Here is a 24,906-nt window from a genome sequence, read left to right as displayed (position 1 = left end):
CCATAACCCACAAGAACCATGCTCTGGGACACGGAATTGATTACGGCCTACCTCGTATGGCCGGTTAGGTATAGGCCTGCACCATACAAACAATCTGCTTGCAGTCCAGATGGCTTGAGGCCCCATCCGCGGTATCCTGCGGTATATATTGCAGACTTTTGTGACGGAACAGCGCAAAACACCGCGACAAGAGACAAGCGCTTGTCTCTTGTCCCGGTGTTTTGCGCTGTTCCGTCACAAATGAATAACCAACATGCCCAAGCTGCTGTCCTGGATATTGCAGACGCTCTTCACATCAGCTTTTTTTTAGGCGAAAGCCTTACTTGCCCCATTGAGCGAAAACCCGTCTGTGTGTGTAGGTGATGGCACTCGATGGTACCCATAAAAGATGGCGCCCTCATGGGCATCCGAATGCGACCTGAGGTGACAGCGCGCGAAGCGGGGGGGGGGGGGGGGGGGGGGGGAGGGGGGAGTAGGGGGGGAGGTGCTGCGGCTTCGAACAGCCATGTAGAGGTAGGACGTTGCCGGTTGCGCTGCAACGCGATTCCCTCTGTCCATATCGACGCAGCGCGCGGCAACTGCGTTCACGAAGTGAGCGGGCGGGCTTTCGCCTTCTCACACGTAAGAAGCTAGGGGACGAGGCAGGCGCAGGCAAGGGTCAAATTCCTATAAGTCATCAATGAAGTGAAGAGGTTAAACCTTTCTGTTTGCTCCTCAACGCAACAATCAAGCAAGGAAGTGTGCGGGTATGCCCACGCCCCGGATTTCCGGATCGGCCGACGTTCTAAAAACCGTCCGCAAGGAAAGTCTACATATGGAAAGATGTTTGTCGCCTGGTCACGCTTGGGAGGATCTTCGGGCGAGTACCACATTTCCGTCGGCTACCCACCTTGCATCGGACCGGGAACGTTCTCCACAAGGTCGACCCGTACGGCGCCCCACAACAGGTGCCCGGTTGTCTGGAAACCATCCAAGTTCGACTCGAAAAAACAAACCCACTAGTCTCCAACAACGCACTTTCTGTTGTGCGCAAATAAAAGTACTATCGTCTACACTCAACTTGAGTCCCGCTCAGTTGCAGTAAAGTATGTTTTGTTCGACATTACGGAATACAAATGAGCAATCTGGCACATGGCGGCAAAAATTAGCCAGCCATATACCAACGGTCTTGGGGAAGACCAAGTAATTTTAAAAAGTAGGATTTTTGGCGTAAAAATATGGCTTTTGGAGCATAGCATTACCAGTGCTGGTGGACGCCAGAAAAACCTGTGAATCGCCTTAACTATGGTTAAATAGTTTCTAATCATTAACTTTTTAACTATTGAAGTTAGATTCCTAGTTGAAATTAGACATTTGTAGCCGATCGTTAGTAATAACCATATCAGTTTTTATAATTTCTCAAACGCGATTACCCTCGGCGCTGTGCATCGACAAAATTTGGCTCCTGCATGCTTTTCTAAAGCGCATGTCTTTTGGCAGGATGCCCCCAGAATTTGTTAGCACACAGCGCCGAGGGTAAGCGCGTCTTCGAAATTCTAAAAACTCACATGGTTATTACTGACGACCGGCTACAAATCGCAGAATGCAGCCAGTTGCCTAACTGTGACAGTTAATAAGATAATTATTAAAAACTAGTTAACCAGGGTGCTAGTTAAGGCCATTTACCGGTTTTCCGGTGTCTGCCAGCACTGGTAATTCCATGCCGCAAAAGCCATATTTTTACCTCGAAATGTCTATCTTTGAAAATTACTTACTCTTCCCAGAACAGATGGGGTCGTATTCTATAATCGGCCCATTTTCCTTTGTCCATTTCGCGTCAGTTCGGTCCCCTGTCATTGGTCACTCAGATACACCGGGGGCTTTCAAGCGTCTGTGGGAAGCGACCCGGCCTTTGGGCGGTTGGTGACTACACCTCACCATTGGCTGCACATCGAAGCCAATGGCAGCCAATGGTGAAGACTGGCCGCCAACCACCCAATCTGCGGGTCGCTTTGCACAGACGCTTGAAAGCCCCCGGTATATCTGAGTGACCAGTGACAGAGGTCCAAATGAACGCGAAGCGGACAACGGAAAATGGACAGCTTATAGAATACGGCCCCCGATATATATTGCCCGGCGCATCGCTCGCAGAAACGATACAAAAATCTCTAGTTTTCGTTTATGCCTACAGAAATATATAAAATTGTATGTTTGAGTGAACCACCACTGCCCTCCCTCCCCCCCAAAAAGGGGGGCGGGGGCGGGGGAGGGTATTAAATATCAGGAAAATGCACTAATATTGAACAGTTAACTTTCTATTACTGTCAGCGTCCTCGTTTATTGAGAGGCGTGAGTTACCCTCGTCGCTGTGGCCCGACAAATTTTTGCTATTTTGACGAAATACGTGCACTGGAGGGGTTGCTCTGCCTGCAAGCTTTGAAAAGCGCATGTACGCGTATTTTGACGCGATGAAATTTGTTGGCCCACAGCTGTTAGAGGTAAATGCGTTTTCGAAATTAAAAAAAAAAAACTGATATAGAAATTACTTACGGTGGGTTACATGCCTATCAATAAATGAGGAGATTGAGAGTAATAGAGAAATATCAGTTAACCTAGTTAATTGTATTCTGATACGCCACACAGCTGACTATGCCATGTAGAAAAAGCGTTTTTCTAACCCAAAGAGCCTATTTTTTAAAACTGCAGAATGCCTTTAGCGAAATATTCGCTACAAGTTGGCTCTCGATGCTTTTGAAAAACACCTGTTGGATCTAACCTGGGCCCCACTCGGACCTTTTGGCCTTGGAGAACGCTCCAGTGCATGTATAGAAGTGGATAACATTCCAGTGAAATGAAATAAACATAGAGCCATCGCTTTATAAGGCCGTGTTAAGGCTGTTACATCAGCATATCATATCAGGGAGAGTCATATATCTGTTCTGAGCTGCTGTCCCGAGACTATGTATATACGATGCCTGTTCCCAATGCGGCCGCCATTCAACCAGATGTACAGCCTAGGTGCCTTCGGATTCCCAGCATACCAGACGCCTGGTTAATTATATCAAGCGAATTACTCTTGCGCTGCTGCCGCACGCAGGTGCGTCATGTTGTTATGCCAGTCCATGGCGGTGCTTCGCCGCATAGACCTTAATCCCGCGGCGCACATAATCCTGATGTACAGGTTGAAGCAGTATGAAAGATGACACTATAGTATTAACACGAAGTCAAATATTACCTTCAAGTATTAGCAAGAGACGTACTTTTGAACGCGAGAGTACTAAAGAGCTCGTCTGGCAGAAAATCTGGCGTCGTCGGCGTCGATGACCAAGAGCGAAAAATCAACAAAAAATCCCCAAAGAAGCAACCCATGAGGCAGATGTGCCACCTAGGTCGCGTAACCTTGTGACGTCACGTGTCCAATGTTCTCGGACAAAAATTTTGAAAATTCGAAAATTGTAAGATACTGTTGGTTAAATGTTTAGGGGAATCCCCCAAGGTGGAGTAGATTTGTAATAAGGGAGTAATTACTCATTGGCATCCACCCTACGGCTACAGAGGAAAGCTATACAGCTTTCTCAGAAACTTCGTAGTTAAAGAAAAAAGGGTGGACGTCAATGAGTAATTACTCCCTTATTACAAATCTACTCCACCTTGGGGGATTCCCCTAAACATTTGACCAACACTGTTCCCACTTCGAGTTATTGATCAATTCGATCTCGCCCTACCATAAGCTTGCCGTCCTGGTTAGCTCAATTGGTAGAGCGACTGCTCCGGTGTAGCGGTGGTCCTGGGTTCGAACCCCGGACCAGGACGAATTTTTCTTTAACTACGAAGTTTCTGAGAAAGCTGTATAGCTTTCCTCTGTAAGATACTGTTGTGGAATTATTGACGGTAACGGTCTTCTGTTATGTAGCAAGGTCTTTCTTTTGAAGTGTTTCCATCGATCGCATCGACCAGTTAAGGCCGTCATAGAAAACCAAAGGGGAACGCCTTTGACGGAAGAAAAAACGTGAATAGAAAAAAAAAAGAATCTGAAGACTGCCGTCGGGTGATTTCCGGGATAAATTGATCGTTATAGTGAAATCTTGCACTACATGAAAAAATTGCGTTCGTAAAATGTTTCCCGCTGAAACATGTTTTTGTCCAGAATTGTTGGGTATGCACAACCTTCCCGTCGGAATGTGAGCGAACTGCGCACCGTGGCAAATGGCAGTTATTTGACCGCGAGAGGTCGCTAGGTAAGAGTGACCTGGATCGCATAAGTCCCACCGGTGGCAGCATCTATCATCTCTGGGCAGTGGCGCATCATTTAACCGTTGCCCCACTGGGCCGGGAGTGATATGAGGACTCCTAGGGATCCAAAATGTTAAGTAGAGAACACTGCATATATATATGGACAACAATCCATTAGATATAACATCATACCCTTAAAGCGGATATGAAAAATGTCCCCTCGAATTTTTTTTTATTTTATTCAAACCAGGTTTCCTGAAGAGGCCTGACCCTTTTAACGCGCATTTTCAAAATAGGCATTTTCCTTTTCAAAATAGTAAAAAACAGGCTCTTGAGTATAAACCCCGCGTGTTTTTAATACTGCACCGCCTGTATATACTCTCTGTTTCGACTGACCATGCTTGCATGTGTTGGAGCTCCGGTATAAAAGAGGCAGGCTGCAGTGCGGCCGCGCTCATGTGGATGCGCCCTGACTTCGCTCGCCAGCGTCAGCAGGCTCCTGAGATGGTCCCGCCTGAGAATCAGCCGTTGGGCCGGAAAGCCTGGCCTCACCCAAATTCCGGAGTTGACCTCCAATAAGAATTCTGCGCAGTCATTGTTTGTTTTAACCGTGCATGGTTGCCATCATCGTCATCATCATCATCATCATCCTGACTACGCCCACTGCAGGGCAAGCGCCTCTCCCATGTCTCTCCAATTAACCCTGTCCTTCGCCAGTTGCGGCCACCCTATTCCCGCAAATTTCTTAATCTCATCCGCCCACTTAACTTTTTGCCGCCCCCTGCCTTCTCTTGGAATCCACTCCGTTACCCTTGAGGACGTTAATAGAAGGTCGTGGCCAAGTACTACACCAAGGTGGCCAAATCCTGCTTTGGTGAGAGAGTGCGTAGTCGGCGCGAACAGATATGCTTTAAAGGCCGCTGCCTGACACCACTAGACTATCGCAGCATTTTTTATAAACATGGTATTTATTACGCTGAAATTATTCTCTATCTTTGTGAACTATTTACCAAAGCTTTCGGGGAACGCCATGAAAGACATCTCAAAAGACAGAGCAACAGAGCACTAGACAGGAGGTAAGGATGGGCACATAGCCGAGAGGGAGTGCCACTCCGACTTAAAGTCGGTCTGTTCGTGCACTTCCCTCAGATGAAAAATCATTTCGCAGAAAAGAGATTTTGCCGAAAACACGGATTCACAGTGTCGGTCCATCATTTTAGTTTTCCATGTTGTCCAATCAACATATTTTCATACGATTCATAGAAAATTACCATACAAACGGCATTCATTTTTGCAAAATCATGCATTTGTCATACAGGTGTCACAATATCATATAAATTATATGGCATTTGTATTTACGAAGCCTGTATGAGGTTACTGCATCGTACAACTTTTTTCAACAGGGAAGGTCTGTTGTAAGACATCCCAGAGCAAAATTGAGCTCTTACAGTAGATAAAGCAATGTTCGATTGTTAAAGGAACATCACAGAGGCGGCAGTTCACAGATGACACAAAAATGTCTTTTTCTCTGAAGACAGGTCTTTACAGGCAGTGCTTCCGTAAGTAACTTGTAGAAGGACGTTTTAGTGTACGCTGAAAGTAACATCCTTCGCACCCGCGTAAGGACATCATGCCCTGGCAATCCAGAGTACAATGAGTGGTAGACAGGGGAGGGAAAATCATCGAAATCAAGCATTTGTACAAAAGCTTTCGCTACACTGAAAATAAGAACTCTGTTGAAAAACGCACCGCCAGAAAGCGCACAGCAAAATATACCACGTGCATAAACCCCCATAAACGAAGACGGTCAGAGAAGTTTGAGGACACAATCAGTGTGGACAAAGCATTAACTAAGCTGCAGCCAAGCATGCTTCGTGTTAAATTGCACCACACTCTCGTAGTCGAGCACGCTTCATGTTGTTATTGTTGCCTCCGAAGCGATGGCACACACCGACAGTGCAGGATTGGCCAGGGTTCGGTGCAGATCCAAACAGGAGAAAAATTCACCCGGACTTATCTCAAATTGTTCATAAATAAAAATTGAGGAACCCGGGAAAACGAATAACGAATTTCGAGAGGTTTTGAGGAGAATGGTATGAAACCGCACCACACTCTCGCGCTGTGCAATGCAGAGCGTCGTCTTCATCAACTACCCTCATGCTCCGTTCCGCGGCACTGCCTGCTCCCCGTCGTCTTCTAGGTAGCACGAATCCTTGCTTTCGCACTGTATCGAATGTGGTAAATATTCCCTGTAGTTTTATTTTTTTTATGTTCAAACAAACTCCAAACTTGACTGAGGGCATTCAGTGAAACCAAAACAGCAAAAATGGGGTGGGTGGTTGCAAAGGTGAATTGGTGAGGAGACGTGCGCGGTGCGCTGATCTTGATAACGGACAGACGTGCGCCTTTCAACATGGGTCATGGATGAGAACATCGAGAGCAGTACTAGGAACAATAAGAGAGAAATCGCCATCGCAGGAATACTGATACTGCGCCCGCGCATGTCGATGCTCACATACTTACGCGTTATCGATAAGCGAAACATCTCGCATTGACTTTCTGAAAATGCCGATGGCGATGCAACGACGCACGGGTCAGCGATATTGAAAAAAAGTAATTTCTCTATAATACGCCTTTCAGTAGGCAAGAAGCTGTTATATGCTTTCCACTTCATCGATACTGGTAAACTGTCATTAATGATCTGAGAGTACTTGACAAATACGCTCCACCACCTAGTTATTTCACTCGCGCGGTTCAGGTCACCGGTACCTGCCATAGGCATTAGCATTCCCTTGCCCCTTCCAACACTTTGCTGCATATCGTAAACGCTGCTCCCGTCCCAGTATGTTGAGCATTACTTCATTTTTCTGTGCATTTATTTTTAGAACTTAATCCCCGTTCGTGCTAGATAATTAAGGCCCCGATGAACAAAAATAATAAAACGAATGCATTGTGTAATTTGTTCAACGCTCCCAGTTCGCCTTTCATAGCTAAAGTGGAAATTTTCTGGTAAAATTTTGCAACGTATAACGACGTCCTGAAATGCACACACACAAAAAAATACCGACAGGTTCAGACCTAATTCGCCGAGGCGAAAAAATAACAGCAGTATACGATGAGAGCGATTGGTGGAAAGCTGGAATGCTTTGCCTGGTGTTGTTGCCGATTTCAGAGACGTGCAGAAATTTGAATTTTATCTTCATAATTTGCGTCGGGGGCGTATCACTTGATGCTATGAAGTGCCAAACTTGATTGCATTGCGCTTTCTTCCCTCGCTGTAACGACCCTCAAGCGAGGGTTAACAGTATAAATAAATAAATAAATAAATAAATAAATAAATAAATAAATAAATAAATAAATAAATAAATAAATAAATAAATAAATAAATAAATAAATAAATAAATAAATAAATAAATAAATAAATAAATAAATAAATAAATAAATAAATAAATAAATAAATAGTCTCGCATAACTTGAAAAAAGTAGCGAACAGGTTTGGGGTGCCACTCGTTTTTTCGGCTCCGAAAAAGCTTGGCCAACTATGCCCTCGTATCTCCGGTAAGGAGGCTACAAAATCTGGATGCGGGAAAAAGCATACCAAGCCCCATGTACAGTGCCAGTCAGGAGTGGTATATGAAATTCCACTGTCATTCGGAAAAGCCTATGTCGGCCAGTCTGGCAGATGTGTCAATGATCGATTGAGGGAGCATGAAAGGAATTTTGAGAATGGTGAAGATGTTAACTTAGTAAAACATTGCAGGTCTTGCCAGGATTGTTCGCCTCATTTTGACGGTGCAAGGATTCTAGGCAAAAGCAAAGATCAAACTGCACGTGAACTACTAGAAGCGTACCATATAAAGAAAAAGGGTGATTTTTGCGTAAGCGATACCTCTATTCATTTGTACAAAGCGGAATGTGATCTTTTCTCTGCCACACCATAAGATGTATCTGATGGGTGATAATGTATCTTTGTTATTCATGGCATGTGTACTTTCCTGCGCGCGCATTAGCGGCGGAGTCATTATATTTCCCATTGCTGGCGAAATAAAATCAGTTGTGAGTGCAGCGTTTGTCCGTGTCGTAAGTGTTTTCTTCCTTTGTGCTCGTCTTTTTTACGCTGGAGTGATGTGGAAGCAAATAAATAAATAATGGCGATTTTGATGGCGGTAACCATAAATTGTTTTTGAGGATATTAAGGTCATACGCAGTAACTGTTTCACTCTTTGTGTGCACGAAGCAAGGGATGAAGAATTTGGTGAACGAATGGAAACAGAAAGTAGCCATTGAGGAAGGCCGACCTCCGGATTAAACTTTTTGTCGATAGGGGAACGCGGAAGTGGGTGTTTTCAAGCACCAAGGCGCCTACAACGAAGCTCCGTAGCACGCAGAACTCCTCACATGCGGCTACAGTTGCTCTAAAATTACGTCTATATACACCAAGCACACTCAGTCGGTAGGCGTTAGCGTGAATTCTCCAACGTATCCCTTCTATAGTTGCAGGAAAAAGCCAGTGTGTGCCTTATTTATTTCTTTTTTTCTAATCTTCTGCCTGAGTAGCTACAAGATCTAGGCAACAACTTGGTGTTCTATTTTTTTTTTATCAAGCAGCTCGAGCATACTTGTTCATTGTTGGAAGCGAGCCACGGAGTATTTCGCTAATGCCCTCCTTATCGTACCCCTCAATCTTTATTATCATTCGGAGCCTTAGAATACACCTTCGGTGTCGGCGGCACGTGTCAAGGCTGGCCACTTTATTCGGCGCGTTGTTTACGGCGCGTCTTTTCCTTTTATCTGAAGGGGAAAAAAACAGGCTATACACTAGGACCAGATTCGTGCGTTTTTCGACTTTCCTCCGTGCCGTGAAAACCTTTGCAGTCGTTATTAATCTTTATTTATTCACTAAGGAAAATTGGGTCACTGACCAAGTCAAAAGATGAAAAAATGACGTTTCGGGTCCCATACGGGGCCCTTGTTCACAATAAGGCTGCCACAGAAGAAGGGATGGTAATATACGGCCGCCGCGGTGGCTCAGTGGCTATGGTGCTCGGCTGCTGTCCCAAAAGACGTGGGTTCGATCCCGGCCGCGGCGGCTGGAATTTCTTTGGAGGAGAAATTCTAGAGGCCCGTGTACTGTGCGATGTCAGTGCACGTTAAAGAACCCCAGGTGGTCGAAATTTCCGGAGCCCTCCACTACGGCGTCTCTCATAGCCTCAGTCGCTTTGGGACGTTAAACCCCATAAGCCAAGCCAAGCCAATATACGCTTCAGAATCTTCTGCAAACTTTTCACGTAGATATGATGTAGCGTGCCCTGATTCTTATTTAGCGTGTTGGCCGTTGTCTGGATGATTAGGGTTTCTACATGCAGTCTTGCAGATAGGTTTCTTTCCGTCGCCAAGATTTCCACCTCATCCCAGCCTATCTCGTGGCCAGTGGACAGCACGTGCTCTGCAACTGCATTTTTTGCAGCGCGCTTGTTTCTGACGTCGCCCTGGTGCTCCTTCATGCGCCGCTGGAAGTTCCCGGTTTCCCCGATGTAGACGGGGGCGGAAGAGGAAATGATTAATGGGGGCCGAAGAGGAAACTATCCTTCGGTGTACGCGAACGCAGTTCAGTACTCCAATGAGTGGGCGAAATGGGCGCAGTGGGCGAAAAATTTCGATCGGTGCCTCATCGACATCACTGCTATGAAGTTTGGTTTGGTTTATTGGGGTTTAACGTCCCGAAGCAACTCAGGCGATGAGGGACGCCGTAGTGAAGGGCTCCGGAAATTTCGACCACCTGGGGTTCTTTAACGTGCACTGACATCGTACAGCACACGGGGCTCTAGAATTTCGCCTCCATCGAAATTCAGCCGCCGCGGCCGGGATCGAACCCGTGGCTTTCGGGTCAGCAGCCGAGCGCCGTAACCGCTGAGCCACCGCGGCGCGGCATTGCTATGAAATGAATATGTACTAAAGGGGCGCATATTATTTCCGCTTAGCATCGCAGTGCAGTCTTGAAAAAAAAAATTGCTTGCGAAGCTTTAGTTGCTTAACATTCGATTAACGTCATACATGACTGCAGTGATACAAGATAGCAGGCGTAGTTAAGCGCATAATGTCGAGAATGGATAAGTCAGTGTTGGCGGTTGGTCCTTATAGACCACTCGATTTTTAATGCGAAATCATTATATGGATTATCAGCAACGAAACCCGGCGTCGCACAGAAAAATAGAGTCCAGAAACCCATGCTACAGATGCTCAGGTTACTGCCGGCCTGGCAAAAATCAACAGACGTTGGCCAGGAAACGAACACGGACGACACGCGTGGCAGGCTGACACTTTCTTTTTAACATGGTATTTATTGGAACGATGCGATGTTTTATGTACTATTACGCGCAGTATGATTTGCAACACGCATCAGGTTGCACAAGCTGATGTCACGAAGCAATGCGAGTCGGGCGGGTTGTACAAGCTCTGTATATAGCTGCCGAGCAGCGTGCCCGCGTGCCTGCGCAGCACACCGTATTCATTTTCTGTCAAACGCCAACCAGGACAAAGTTGTCGCCAGAGCGTTGCAGGTCATTCTGATTGCGCTGTGCATGAGCTATCTACAAACATTACGAAAACAGTGGCACATTAACACACCTAAGCAGTCGAGCACGAGAAAAGAGAAAATGCAGAGCACTTGATAATACATCATAATACGACACATCTAAGCAACAAAGAACTAGAAAAAAGGCAGTGAACAGCACAGCACTGAAAGTGGGTGCCAGCGCAGTTCAAACTCAGTCTGGGCATACAATTCTTTTAGGTGTACAATCGTTTTCAACACTGACCATTTATTAATTTCGAAAGCATTATATGGCCCATCGTCGACGAAAACAGGTGTAGTCCAGAAAAAGTGGTGTCCAAAAACATGTTGCGAAAAAAAAAAGAAGTGCGTCGGCCGGGAATCGAACCCGGGCCACCCGCGAGGCAGGCGAGTATTCTACCACTGAACCACCGACGCTTTTTTTTTTCTTTATTGCATGAATGAATACATAACTAAAATATCGTAGTTGTCATGCCCCTTGGCAGACAACCGTGTCTAATGGACTTTCATTAACACAAGTTGGTCCATCAGACTCAATACATCATCAGCGTAATCTTGTTGCTTCAAGACTTCTCTTAATTTATACACATGTTCCACAAAATAATCACATACCGATCGTGCATCCAAGTCACAGTGTCGAACAGCCATTCTACTCCTCCAAATGCTGTGAAGGCCCAATAACATAATCTGGTCGTATTGTGCAACATCACTTTCAGTAGTCAAGTACCGAATTCCGCGCGGTGTCAATGGCAAGTCCTTTTTTAGGGTTCTTTGCAAAACATCCCAGTAGAACACCGCATCCAAGCAATCCAGGAACACATGTTCTACCGTCTCCGGTTTTCTACACAGGAGACAGTTCGAGCCCCAAGGAACAAAAAGGCCTTTTTCCTCTAGCCATGTTTTTACTGGAAGGGTTCCGGTGTGCAGTTTGAAAAAGAAAGTTTTGACGCCAGGTGCAACAGTCATCTTTTTAACTCGCCTGAGAACGTCTTTCCCAGGGCCTTCACAGTATAAGGTTCTGTACAGTGGCGCTGGAAACCACCGACGCGCGCCCTTTTTGCACCGCATTTCTTACAGTGATGTAATGATCTATGTGCAGTTTCTGTCAAACACACATAGCTCAAGGGGTTTGCTTCCGAGCCGTGTAGCGTGGCTCATTCAGAAAAACCTAAGCTTGGGAGGGTTGATGATTTATTTAAGTTCCTCCCGTCTACGTGAGATTATACCCGGTGGGCACTGAAACTCCACTGGACGTCCGCAGGACGTCTCAAACGTCCCCAGTATGTCCAAGGGAGTTCAAGTGACCGTTGGGAGGGTCCCTGAGTACGCAAGAGCTACGAGCTGGCAGCGCTGCAGGGCTCAGAAGCAGCGCCCTTGACATAGCTTGCACGTGACGTCAGTTCCGCCCCTATCAAGCGCTGGCGGCCATGCTGTCCAACCCTTCGGCCGTCCCCGCCCGTCCGCCCTGCGACGCCTGTCCAGTCCTGGGACGCTTTGAATTTGGATTATTCTCTTATCCTTTCGGGCGCGATGCCTACTCCACAGAGGAATGAGCAATTCAGTGCAGGCTAGCACTATGAAATTATTCGATCGGCTCGCGTACGCTACGCAGACAAAGTGAAAATTTGAGATGATATGGATCCATGCACGCTGCGACCAGGAGTCGACACGACGATAAGTGACCCACAGGGATATCGTGTACCCTTCCTGCTCTGTGACGTTGGAAGAAATGAAAGCCTTCAAATCATTGGAGGCACACACGAATTTTTTCACCAGATGGGTGAGAAGCCCGTCTTCGATGCGCCTACACGAAAAGATCGGCCTCGGCCCGCCGCTTTCTCTGCCGTCGTTGCTCGCTGCGGTCGAGGCGATCCGAACCAACTTGCCTAGTGCTGTAAACATGATGCAGCAACGCGGGATCTAGTCTGGATTTGTGTTGTCAAACAAATCGGATGGCGTCAGTCAAAACAGCAACATTCGCATCAGGGTGCAGTCCTTGCTTCGCACGTTTTCGCAGACTTTAGTTCACGGCACAAGCCTCTTACCTGTCACAAAGTGCACTCCGCACACAAGTAAATTGAGATTGTCGGGGTCCAAATAGTCGTGCTTAGTGCGAGCCAGCCACAGCCCGCGCCGATTCGTACTGAGTCTTGGAGCGCTTGCACTTGCATGCCTGCGGTTATCTTACGCATGCGGAAGAAGTTCGGCATCTTTCGTCTGGAGCTATCGCTACGGTTGGAGCAGCCAAGGGTGGCACACAAAATTACATTGAATCTAAAGATGGACGAGAACCAACACGATGCGAGCTATAATTAGAGGCGGCTGCAAGCTAGAGGCGGTCTGGCGGTGGTTCGGCAGCATGGTAGAGTGGCATCCCACGGCTGCCGGATGTGACGTCGGTGCAACCTATGCGCACTTTTGACAAAGATTGTACATTAACTATGTAAAAGTTATGAAGAAAAGAATCAACACGATGCAAAATACGACCCACCTAAGCAACCCAGCACTAGAAAAAAGGCAGTGCCACTCCGGTTCGAACTCGGTCTGGGAATGCACTTCCCTTAGATAGAAAATTATTCTACTCAAGTGGTCTTTTGTAGAAACAACAGATTTGCAGTGTTGGTCCAACACGCGTGTTTTTCAGAGGATGTGAGTCCAATTACAAAGAACATGTCAAGTGTCCATCAACAAATGACTGTGCAGTGAGATATCGTTCAGAATGTGGTGTCAGAATGCCTTCTTTTCTATATCTGTTACAGCATATCCCATAACAGTATTGCATCTTTGCAGTGCGAACGCATTGCATGGCTTATCGGCAATGAAACCCGGCGTCGTCCAGAAAAAATGGTTTCCACAAACCCGGTGAAATCACCCGTACTCGTTGACGGTCAACGGGTAATCATTCACAACATTTAATTATAAGGAACATTAACGGAATGATAAAGGATGTTACAAAATAATGATGAGGGTCATTAATTACACTGACAAAAGCCTTCAGGTCAAAGGCCTTTAGGGTGCTTTCGCATTTACAGCACGTAGTCTTAAAGGTTAACTGACCAAGGTGAGGAAATTTTAGAAAAACAAGCCCTCTTCATAGATGAGGCATCGAAGATAATCTCTGCAAAATACTAGAGCCATGCGCGCCCCGAAAAGCTGTAAAAATTGAAATCAGAGCCCGTTCATTTTTTCCTTAAGCAAACGTCCTCATCCTCCGCAGCCTTCGGGTTGACGTCATACTGCAAACTTTCACTAAAGGCGGCCGTGTTTCGATAGAGGAGAAACGCAAAAGGCGCCCATGTGCTGTGCGATGTCAGTGCATGTTAAGGATAAAAAATAAATTGGTTTTTGAGGACAGGAAATGGTGCAGTATCTGTCTCACATATCTCGGTGGACACCTGAACCGCGCCGTAAGGGAAGGTAGGAAGGTGGGAGTGAAAGAAGAAAGAGAGAAAGAGGTGCCGTAGTGGAGGTTTCCGGAATAATTTCGACCACCTGGGGATCTTTAACGTGCACTGACATCACACAATTAACTTTGAATTAATTGCGGATTAATTGTGAATTAGGGTTAATTAAAAGAATTAATTGTGAACGAAATGGATGATTAAGGAAGCAGTTAAAAACGAAAAAGCAAATTGTAATGAGAGGCGTCATTGCTTTCGCATTACTCCAATGCGGGTTACCGTAGTGATCTTGAATTTTTCCCGAAGCATCCGCTACGGCACCTCTTTCTTCTCTCACTTCCTCCTTTATTCCTTCCCTTACGGCGTGGTTGGGGTGTCCACCGAGATATGAGATAGTTACTGCGTCATTTCCTTCCCTCAAAACCAATTTTCATTGACTGCGTTCATACAGCGCAGCTTATTTGTCCTTTGATACATCTCTACCTTTGTCACACGAGGCGGAAATAGGACGAAACTCAGCATATTACTGAAGACTATACTTCGAACGAAGCAGGTCTTTGTCCGTCTCGTTATTCAGTCCAAGCATTGTCTCGCATTGGATTTAAACTTATTGACGGATCTAGGTGCTTTGAGAGAAAAGAAAAAGGTTATTGGCGAATAGAGTTACCTGAGGCGTCATCGCGAAGATGTGCGTAACGCATCAGCAGACATTGCTTCTTACGGAGAGCGCTTATTAATCTTTTTTTGGGGATCCTATGTCGTTCTGAGGGCAAGCCGAACGACACGAAAGGTAAAGAATGGGACTAGTTTAACTAGTACACACTCTCTTCTCTGGGAACAAAATCGTATGTGAGGTGGTGGTGGTGAAAGCTTTATTATTGGCGGAGTCCTTATAGCTCAAATTTCAGAGGTGGGCTGACTCCTGGTCGTGGGTGGTGGCAGGCAGCTCGTGTCTGACGGCGACCTTCTCCGCCCACTGCACCAGCCTCAATTGCGAGGCCGGGTCGGAGCTAGAGACCACGATCTCCCACCCCTCCGAGTCCGCGAGGGCCCATTGGGCCGGTGGTTGCATGCAGTTGTCGGCAGATGAACATAACGTGCTCGAATGTGGCTCTCGGGGCCCCACAGAGAGGACATTCGGAGGTGTGAGTAGAGGGGAAGGAAAGAGCAAGGAGCGCTGGGGAGGGAAAGGTACGAGTCTGCAGTTGTCGCCAGGTCGTTTGTTATTGTTTTGTCAGGGATGTGTATGGCGGGAGTAAAGTACAAGTTCTTCGCGGTATATAGTGTAGCGCGACGTGATATGTGATCAGCCGGTCTCTCGCGTAGCCTGTCTTCGGTAGGCGCCGCTCGGTTGACGTATCTCGAGCAGCGGAATGCGTCGCTTCGTTAGCGGGATTGCCCGAAATGGCCGGTACTCAACTTACTTGGATGCTCGCTAGCGGGATTGCCCGAATGGATCGGTACCCAAACTATTTGGATAGGGCGTGGTGGCTGGGGGTTGGAGCTAGTGAGAATTTCATAGGCGGCGGAATTTTATAGGTGATCGACAGCAGACTACTGCACATGTGGGAAACCGTATTTGAGAACCAACTTAAACGCTGATTCAGGGGAGCAGAAAAACTAAGATCACGCTGTATTGCATAGATGCAAAAGACACGTGCGATATATGCGCGAGATTCACACAGCTGTTGTTAGTTAACCTGGTTTCACATCCAACGAGTTCGGTAGTTGGAAACTTAATTTTTAACTACATCGAGCATGGAAAAGCCCGTTCGCTTGCAACTCACGCAAGCCATGCAGGCCATTGATGATGCACAGTACCACACGAAAGCTTCTAGTTAAACAAGAAAGTTGACATTCCAAAAACGAAACTATAGAAATTACCAGTTTCACATTACCACATGATCATCCTTGTGAACAGCTTTGTCTCTTGCGTTGAGGTCGCGAAAGGGCTGTTCAGAGGGTGCTTTAACAGTGCTATTAATAAACAGGTCCATCCCATAATTCAGCGGAAACTGAGGTCACCCCCTGCTTTGCAGGAATGACCTCTTTTGCGGACTGAATGAACGTTTATTTCGTTTCGTACAACAAAGAGAAAACCGGGCCACAAACGACGGCGTCCTCAGAAAAGGTCGCGCAATGTCACAGTCTCGGTCACAATCTCGGTCACAACCGCACGAGACCCCGCACTCACGGCGTCAAGCCAAAACGTGTCCGCGTGCCCCACACGCGTATTTAGAGAGACAGAGAGGGGAGAGTGCATTGCGTCAATCGTTGTGTCAGCTGGCGCGAACAAGAAAGCGCGGCGAACTCCACCGGCTGGCAGCGGCCGCCGTGCTAAAAGCAGTCGGCCGAGGAAAAAGAGTGGGGTCCCCATCGCCGGCGAGAGTGGGGTCACTCGGAGAGAAAGTGTTGTGCACCGAACACACGCGGCGGCGGCCGACCGGCTGAGCGCGCAGAGCGCGCGTCGCATCCCCTCCGCAACGGCCTACGAATTGTTGCGGACGCCAGTTTGCGAGCTGACGCTGGTTCCTTCCCGCTCTCGCGCCTGCCTTCCCGCAGTGTTGTTTACGAGGGTGGCAGGCAGCAGCTGTAAGGGCGCGAGCTAGTGAGCGAGCATCGTGCCGCTTCCAGCGAACCTCGATTTAGCCGTCTCCGGCGGAGCCAAGACGGGGGGCCGACCTGCCTGCTTGACTACTCGCCTCCGTCGCTCTCACCGCGACCTGGAGGCGCGCGAATCGGTGTCACCGGAGCGCTGGGTTTCTAGGCTCGAGCCGTCCTTGATCTCGTCGCCGGCTGCTTCAGGTGAGAGTCGCTCGCTTTCGCTTGTTCATCACCGCTCCGCGATTTTGTTGCGGGAGCGCGCGCGCCCTTACATACGGTCAAGCATGCACTCGTTGTCGCATCGTCCCTTGCACACAGGACGAAGAACTGCGGCGTCCTTCCGGCACATCATGGTCAGCTAGTCACATCATTTTGAACGTCCTCACCTTCGCACAGTCGTTGGTGTCGTTGGACGAACTTATATTGCAGCGTTGTTTCGTGAGCTCTGTTGCAGGAGCGAACTTGCCGCCGTCTGCTGCTGCGCGGCTGTAGAGTACTGAGAGAATCGGAGGGAATGACGTCACACGTGGGCCTGCCTACGTGCGGGGTCGGCAAACTTCCGCGTTTGCTGCTGCTTCCTCCGCCGACCGCGATCGTGCGTGGGCGTGACGCGCGCGCGCGTGCGCTGGCTCGCGTACGGCGATGCGGCTTGACAGCTCTGCCCTACTGGCGGTTCGCGGGCGAATGTGGGGCTGTGGGTCATTTAGGTTCGGTTCGTTGATGAGACAGGTTAGTGCGCGTGCAGTTAGTCTCGTTATTACGAAACTGGCTGTAATGCATTAATTAAGTGACGTAACGAAACAAGCACGATTCCTCCATTTACTTTCCTCTAGAAACACACGGATTTAATATCTCGATTTAATGAAGTAAAATGTGAAATCCTATAAATGCTTATTGAAACGAACTATTTTTTTTTTTTCGGAACAAAATGAATGAACGGTAGTGTGTCGTATGACACTGTCTTTCTTGACAAATAATTTCAAGCATCGTCGTGAGTTTTCGCGGGGAAAAGTTTTGTGAAGAATGAAAGAAAGCCTGGTCATACATCCAACATTAAACGGTCTCCTACAGTAAAAAGATGCTTGATTCTTTTTTTTTTTGTGCCAAGTGCAATATAGATACAGAGCATAAATGTAAGTTCTTTACTCTCAAAGGGAGAACGAACAAAGTCAAGTTGTGGCAGGCACCACAGTGTGCGAATTTCCGACTGCAGTCTGCAGCAGTCCGCGTGCAGTTAGATGTCTTTGTGTGCTCTTTGTTTTGCGTATTGAGTACCGGCGTGACGAAACTTCTAGCCTTGTAAAACACACTTCAGTGTTCTTCGTATTATGTTTACAAATATTCGGAGTATTCTGGGGGAATTTCGAATGAAACAAACGTTCTAGAGTTATTCGTGAATATAGTACATTTCCCGCGTGAAGGCTCACCGGCTTTTTTCTTTCGGTCAATTCTTTTTCCCCTGATATTTTTTTCCCCGTAAATACTCACTTTACCGATTTCCTATGGCAGGGTAAGCTTATCATGTTTGAGATGGCAGACTACATGTGTGCAGAACCACTTTCACCCTCTCTTGTTTGTGCATAAAGGCGTTCAGTTTTTTGTCGTACAATTTCTCCAAATGAACCCGTGGAGCGACATTTAATTTTGGAATACTCAACCGTCCGACTGCCAACAACTCATTAACTTGCTGCTCCCGTAGTCTACCCTTATTTCCAAGCAACGATGAAGCGGAGCAGAGCTTCCCCTGGGTGTTTATTGTGCGCCTGCCAAGTTTTTACCACCTCCGGGCCAAGAACCACCCCTTTTTCTCTCTGCTTCGACTTCCTTTCTGTTTGACCCGTGTGTCAGCGGCAATAAAATTTGTTTTTGTGAAAAGCTATCTCTTTGTTTCCATGTCACGAAGCTTTTTTTATTATTATTTCGTGCTCGCCATGCGCACTTTCTAGCACACGACGGCGGTAAGGAAACCGTTTCCAAGCGCGCAGCAGCTCGCTATTATTGTTATGCTGGCCTCAGATGGACTGAATGCGATTTCGGTTAAAACTGAATACCTATAATTAAACTACGTTTACATCGTTTTCGGCATTTGAAGGCTGTGACCAGAAACAGTAGACCCTAAAATAAGCGTTTTAAATCATCATTTGCGAGGACGCGCTGTCATGGGCACGTGTACGCACACGTGTACGCACACGCACACGCATGCGCCCAAAATCCGGGAGGAGGCGACGGTATGGGATGTAGACTATACGGTCCACGAACTATAACCAAAACATGCTCTAATGTTCTATTAGGGGAATTTTTTGTGTTTTTCAGGCAACTTTAGGGGTAAAATCTGGTGGAAAGGAATTTTTACGGAGGTTCTGGGAATTTTAAGAACAGAAATTGCCCCACTTCTTCCAACTTGACAAAGCTTTCAAGCTGCTGCTCAGAAAAAGAAAGGGCATCTTATAGGGAATTTATGGTCCATTTGAGAGAATTTTTTGTGATGGCATGAAGCATCATTGAAGCAAACTCCTATGGATAACATCTCGAAGCGTCAATGCCTCAAGAAGTTCTCTGTACGATGGAATAAGAGTATCTTTTTCCGTCTCGTCGCGATCATAAACACGATACACCTTTCTGACATCAGCTAACATAACAAGCAACCCGCCGACAGAGCCCTTGACTGCGGCCTTCCGGCAGATGGGCTATGGAGGCGGCTTGATTTCCGTCATAAAAAAGTTCCTTGTTTGTTTGTTCGATACATCTGCGCAGCCCTCGGTTATGTTTTGCCTTCCGCCTTTTATAACTGTGCGTGCTTCACCAATCATCTGTCGGATATTAGTCACATATGCTTCTTCCGCTGGGTCGTTGCGGCGCTTATTTTGTCGGGCTGGCATTGCTTCCTCAAACAGGAACCCCGGGTGTCGCTTCCGCTTTTTGCAGCGACAAATAAATTTTTCTCTGGGCCTACAGTTTGATTCAACCCATCAGAAGCGTCATCCGTTTGCATTTATACATTCCTGTGTCCGCTGTACTCCTCGTGTCAGTACGTTTTTACTCGTACGTCCGCAGGCGGACTTGGATCACATTATAGGATTTTAGCATACCGATATTAGCATACCGAGAATACCGTGGTGGTCGAAATTTCCGGAGCCCTTCACTACGGCGTCCCTCATAGCCTGAGTCGCTAATTGATTAGTTCGAATAAGGTCGACTAGGAGCATATTCAATGCACTATTCGAAATTTTCGAATATTCCCACACCCTTACAAACTACCTATCCATTTTAAGCCCTGTTAAGAGTGGACAACGTGGTCCTAGGAGCCGGGTGTGACTCATCGCAAAGCAAGGGATATGACGAGGCCTGGCGCCGGCGGCAGAAGCATAGACGACGACGGCCGGGGCTGTTGCACTCCAAATCACCGAACCTCCGAACCGATCGAAGGAGGCTGTCTCCCACCGGCCTGGGAGAAATTACTGTCAGACGAGTGTCGTCGTTAGGCAAAGCTGCGGCGAGGAGCTTGCGACGGCAGCAGAACGGCAGAAGCACCGGTATACGTTGGCCGAGTCGACCTTCGGGTCACCGGACTGGATGATGCTACGCAAGGTCACGCTGAGCGAGGCTGCTAATTGAAAGACGTTGTGTCGAAGGAGTCTCGTGCTTCGGCCATCCGGCGGGGGAGTTCGAGAAGGTTCAACCACCTGCGAGGAGACTGCGGGATTCTGCTTTCCCACGGAGGCAACGCACAGAACACTTGCGGCAGTGGTCAAGGTGACGCATCTGTGTTTGATGACTGTCTTCCCCTTCTCATCCCCCGAGCTGTGAGAGAGCGAGAGGGCATCAGCACCGCCCTGCCGTGGGTGGTACCGCCAGCGTCATCAATGGCCCATCCGATTGGACAACGTATTCGAACCAAGTTCCCCAGTCAGGGATCTAGGGAACGCGAACCGTATTTAACGGGATGTTGTTGTGTGATCGGAGCATTCGCATTGCATTGCATTCGATTCGATTCTCTTCTGTAAATATGTAGAATAAACCCTTCTGTACAGTTTCCTCGATAACGCAGTCCGACATCGTCATTCGGAGCCGGTACCTGCGAGGCTAAACGAGTTAGTCATCTCCAGGACCCCTCCGTCTTCAACTCTGGTTCCAGAGGTGGGATAGAAGCCCCATCTTTAACACTGGTTCCAGAGGTGGGGCTTGTGGGCCCGTTCCTAACAGCCCCCGGTACTTTGCGTGCACTTCACAAGAAGATATGAGAGCGCTTTGGAAAGCGCAGAAATGTCACTATTAATTAAATTAAATTGATAATGAGTGAACCGCTGTGAAGAAAAAGGTACCTTGGATGTGCAGTCATGGAAAACAGTTACCGGATTCGGGTTCCCAGAAACAAATTATTTCCTCGTTCCCGTCAGCTCGTAATTTTTCCAGCCGATGAAGCACGCATGTCCCCTATGGTTTTACACTTTTCGACTCAGTGGTCTGCCTGACAGCACAGAAGTGTTTGTTTGTTTTTTCCGCGAGCCCACGTCCCTCATACTTTTGTCTGCGAGTGTACATGTCGATTTCCATGACGCGGCAGCTATAAGCCTTTCGCAATTGTCATACCTTCGTATATTTCATTACGCTATATAAGTCGGCACATGTAAGCAGAGCGACGAAAAAATTCTCAGAATGTCGTGGCAATGTTAATGTATCTAGTGAAGCAGCGCAACGGCACAAGGCCAAGGGAAGAAAGAGACAAACACAGCGCTGAACTGACAACATAGGTATTCACATAGGTATTCACTGTCGTGAGTGTTCATGTTTTCCAGTATTCAAAAACAGCCAAGTAGTTACCAAACACAAGGATAAACTTATACGAGAGATTATCGAAGCATCTGCAATCATGAAGCTGGGTGCGAATTGTATCAGCACCCCGTCCGTAGCTATTTCGTTGAAAGAGCACAACTATCTGATATCATATGATCGATGTACACGCGATACAGCTGCATGCGCATAGTGACTGGGTTTGAAACTTTCCGTTCCTCTCTGTTTCTTTTGTTTTTTATAAGGTGCTAAAGTGTATATATGTTGATAGCATCCGGAATAAACATTGTCAGTTCAGCGCTGTGTTTGTCTCTTTCTTCCCTTGGCCTTGTGCCGTTGCGCTGCTTCACTAGATATGTCACACCAACTCGCCCACCAGAGCGCTAACTTTTCAGACGAATACACACATAGACATGACAGGACAGGAGCTGTCTGTATGTGTATTCGTCTGAAAATTTAGCCTGTTTAAATTTGAAGAAAAGAAAATGCATCACCAACTAGCCCCACAACGTGTTTTACTGTTAATGTGCGTAGCAGCAGCTTGCAGAGCACGGGACGCGACAAACGCCTACGTGCTCACTCGTTCGTCCCACTTCCTCTCTCCCCTTCCTCCTCCCTCGCATCCATGTATGCCTGAACCGAGGGCTGCTCACTTCCGCTCAGGGTGTGAGTGACCTGTTCAATTTGCTCGGGTGTCTGTTATGCAGCCGACCTACCCGGAGCCTACAGGCAGGCCCAGATTTCTTTCCCCCCAATTATGTCGCCTGTGTGACACGTTTCTTCCGTGAGGATTACTGTTCGACTTGGACATTGGGGCGCAGAGCGTGAGAAAATGGGCGGAAGGCTCTGAAGCTGCAGTGCGCATTCGGCTAAACCGGTTTAAGTTTGCCCACCTGTTGCTCTCACCTCTTCTGGTAATTTGATTCGTACAACGCGCTTTATATGTTGGTTTAGAACCAGCAGTGCTGATCTATTCGCTTTATCAATTAACCGAGGTGATATGGGTGGGCCGTGGGCCTTAGCTTGGCAACCTTTTTGTGACCTATCCATATATGGCCAAAGATTGTATGCTCTTTACCTGCTCGCTGAACGTCATCCGGAGCGAAAGCCTTTGTCAGGCACTGCAGCCTTTAGCTTTCGCTCCGGCTTTCTGTAACGGAAAGAAAGAAAGAAAGAAACAAAGATAGAAAGAAAGAAAGAGAGAGAGAAAGAAAGAGAGAAAGAAAGAAAGAAGGAAAGGAAGAAAGAGAGAGAGAAAGAAAGAAAGAAAGAAAGAAAGAAAGGGAGAAAGAAAGAAAGAAAGAAAGAAAGAAAGAAAGAAAGAAAGAAAGAAAGAAAGAAAGAAAGAAAGAAAGAAAGAAAGAAAGAAAGAAAGAAAGAAAGAAAGAAAGAAAGAAAGAAAGAAAGACATGCATCCGAACGTCCACGGCCTTTTTTGAGTGCTATAATACGCGACGCGATCTGCCCCCTTTAAAACAAACCTTGCTTGCTTTAAGCGCACTATTGAGGTCACTTCAGGGTATATATTGTGAATGTTTTCAATACCCCGACCTGCAGTACTCACTTAACGTCGAAATCAAGACTGATGGCCTAAAAAACAATAAAAAAAAAAGAGACGAGACGAGACCCTGTGCCTTCGGGGTCCTTTCCCGAGTGAGTAAGCAGGATCAAACGGAGCTTGAAGGCGACTTAAACATCAAGTCAGGGACGAAATAACAAAAGGTATATAACTGAAGAAATGAAACGATCTGGTGGGGCTGAAGGAAGCACGGAGATAATTTTATCGCCTCCTGCTGCGGTGTGGACATACATGTCGTTGCCTGCTGCAGAATCAAACTTCTTGTTTCGTTCCTGTACTTCTCAAATTGTGCAGCTTTGACGTCACTTTTTAACACTGTGATAGTGCGTGAGCAATACAAATGGGAGAGTTTGGGGGCTAATTCGTATTACGCCTGGGTTTCCGAGCAGTTGAGAATTCCTTCATGCAATAACATGCCTTTTTCGCTCGTTTCTTTGATCTTCCCGTATTGCAAGGAAAATAAAAGTCCATGTTTTCTACCGAGGCTGTCTTCGAATTCTTCAATTGCTTCATCTTCTTGCAAACGCATTTTGATAAAAATGGATGGCATATCCTCTTACCGATGCGGCCATCCCTAACAAAAATACACGTTTAGTTTCAGTTGATCGCTTACTGTACTTGTAGTGTCTATAACAATTAATTTTAAACTCAAATTTTATTGAGCTCGTTCATTAAAAAATCAAAACGTTCTCTACTGATATGAATCAACAGGAAGCCAATTGCCTATATGTAAGCTGAATCTCACTTGTGTTTAAGTAAACAGAAAGCCAGTTGCCTACGAGTCAATAGAATGTCAGTTAATTTTGCTGAGCAATATTTTTTCTTGAGATTAATTCTCATGGAACGCGCAATAAAAACTTGATTAGTATAGCGTTAGGTAGAACGCTTCAGCTATATCTGTTAAACATTTACTTCAAGCATTAAAACACTGCTGCAACCCAACAAATATGTTCCAAATAGGTAAAGTCTATGTGAAGCATCGATTTTAAGAACTGTTCATACTTTTTTTTCGCTGTTTGTGCAGTAACCACTCTTTCAGCTAATATAACATTACAGTTAAACCTCACTGTTCGTGCCACTCGTATAGATTGCTCCAGTGGCGTCGATATTCATTTCGAAAGTTGTGGCAATTAAGAACTCACTACCAATTCTAGATGACAAACCTCTGATAGCTACCATACCTATAAGCACGAGCATCTAGGCTTCAGGCAGGTGAACATTTCAGTGTAACGTGTTTATGCTGCGTTGTAATGCCGTCTTCAAGACATTGTTGTTACTCCTTCCAAAGCGCTGGCAGAGGGTGTTTGCCGTGAGATTTGGTGTTCTGGTAATATTTCAACTTTTCAGCTAAAGTTGCGCATACGTCGTTGGCTTTGCGTGATGTTAGAGAAAGGTTTGACTACTGGGCGGACATTTAACTTTATTAGTCTTTAACCCAATAAATGATTTTATAACGTTTTGGTAAAGTTTTCATACGAGTGAGTTCGGTCAGTTGAGTTCCAATCGAAACGTGATGGCTAATTTGTCCTGAAAATTCAACAGAAATGCTCATTTAAGAATCTGTTTGTTACACCTCAACCTCGGCTTGGGGGAAGTGAGGAAGGTGGGAGTGAAAGAAGAAAGAGAGATAGAGACGCCTTAGTGTAGGGCTCCGGAATAATTTCGATCACCTGGTTTTTTGCCGTGCACTGGCATAGCATAGCACACGGGCCCCTTTCGCGTTTCGCCTCCGTTGTAACACAGCC

The 24,906-nt window shown here is 46.7% G+C and overlaps 1 protein-coding gene across 1 annotated transcript in view; it reads left to right on the top strand.

The window, feature by feature from the left end:
- The first annotated feature begins 16,444 nt into the window (after window positions 1-16,444).
- The window catches only part of LOC149342817 (serine hydrolase-like protein), a 42,193-nt gene continuing 33,731 nt past the window's right edge, over window positions 16,445-24,906 (top strand). The window contains exon 1 of the mRNA XM_089545299.1: window positions 16,445-16,992. The gene's annotated coding sequence lies outside the window, so the exon portion shown is untranslated. The remainder of the gene's footprint in view (window positions 16,993-24,906) is intronic.

Source organism: Amblyomma mixtum, chromosome 5, assembly GCF_055824585.1.
Source record: "Amblyomma mixtum isolate Tamu chromosome 5, ASM5582458v1, whole genome shotgun sequence".
NCBI lineage: Eukaryota > Metazoa > Arthropoda > Arachnida > Ixodida > Ixodidae > Amblyomma > Amblyomma mixtum.
The sequence above is the reverse complement of the archived record's forward strand: the minus strand, read 5'-3'. Positions and strand labels throughout refer to the sequence as shown.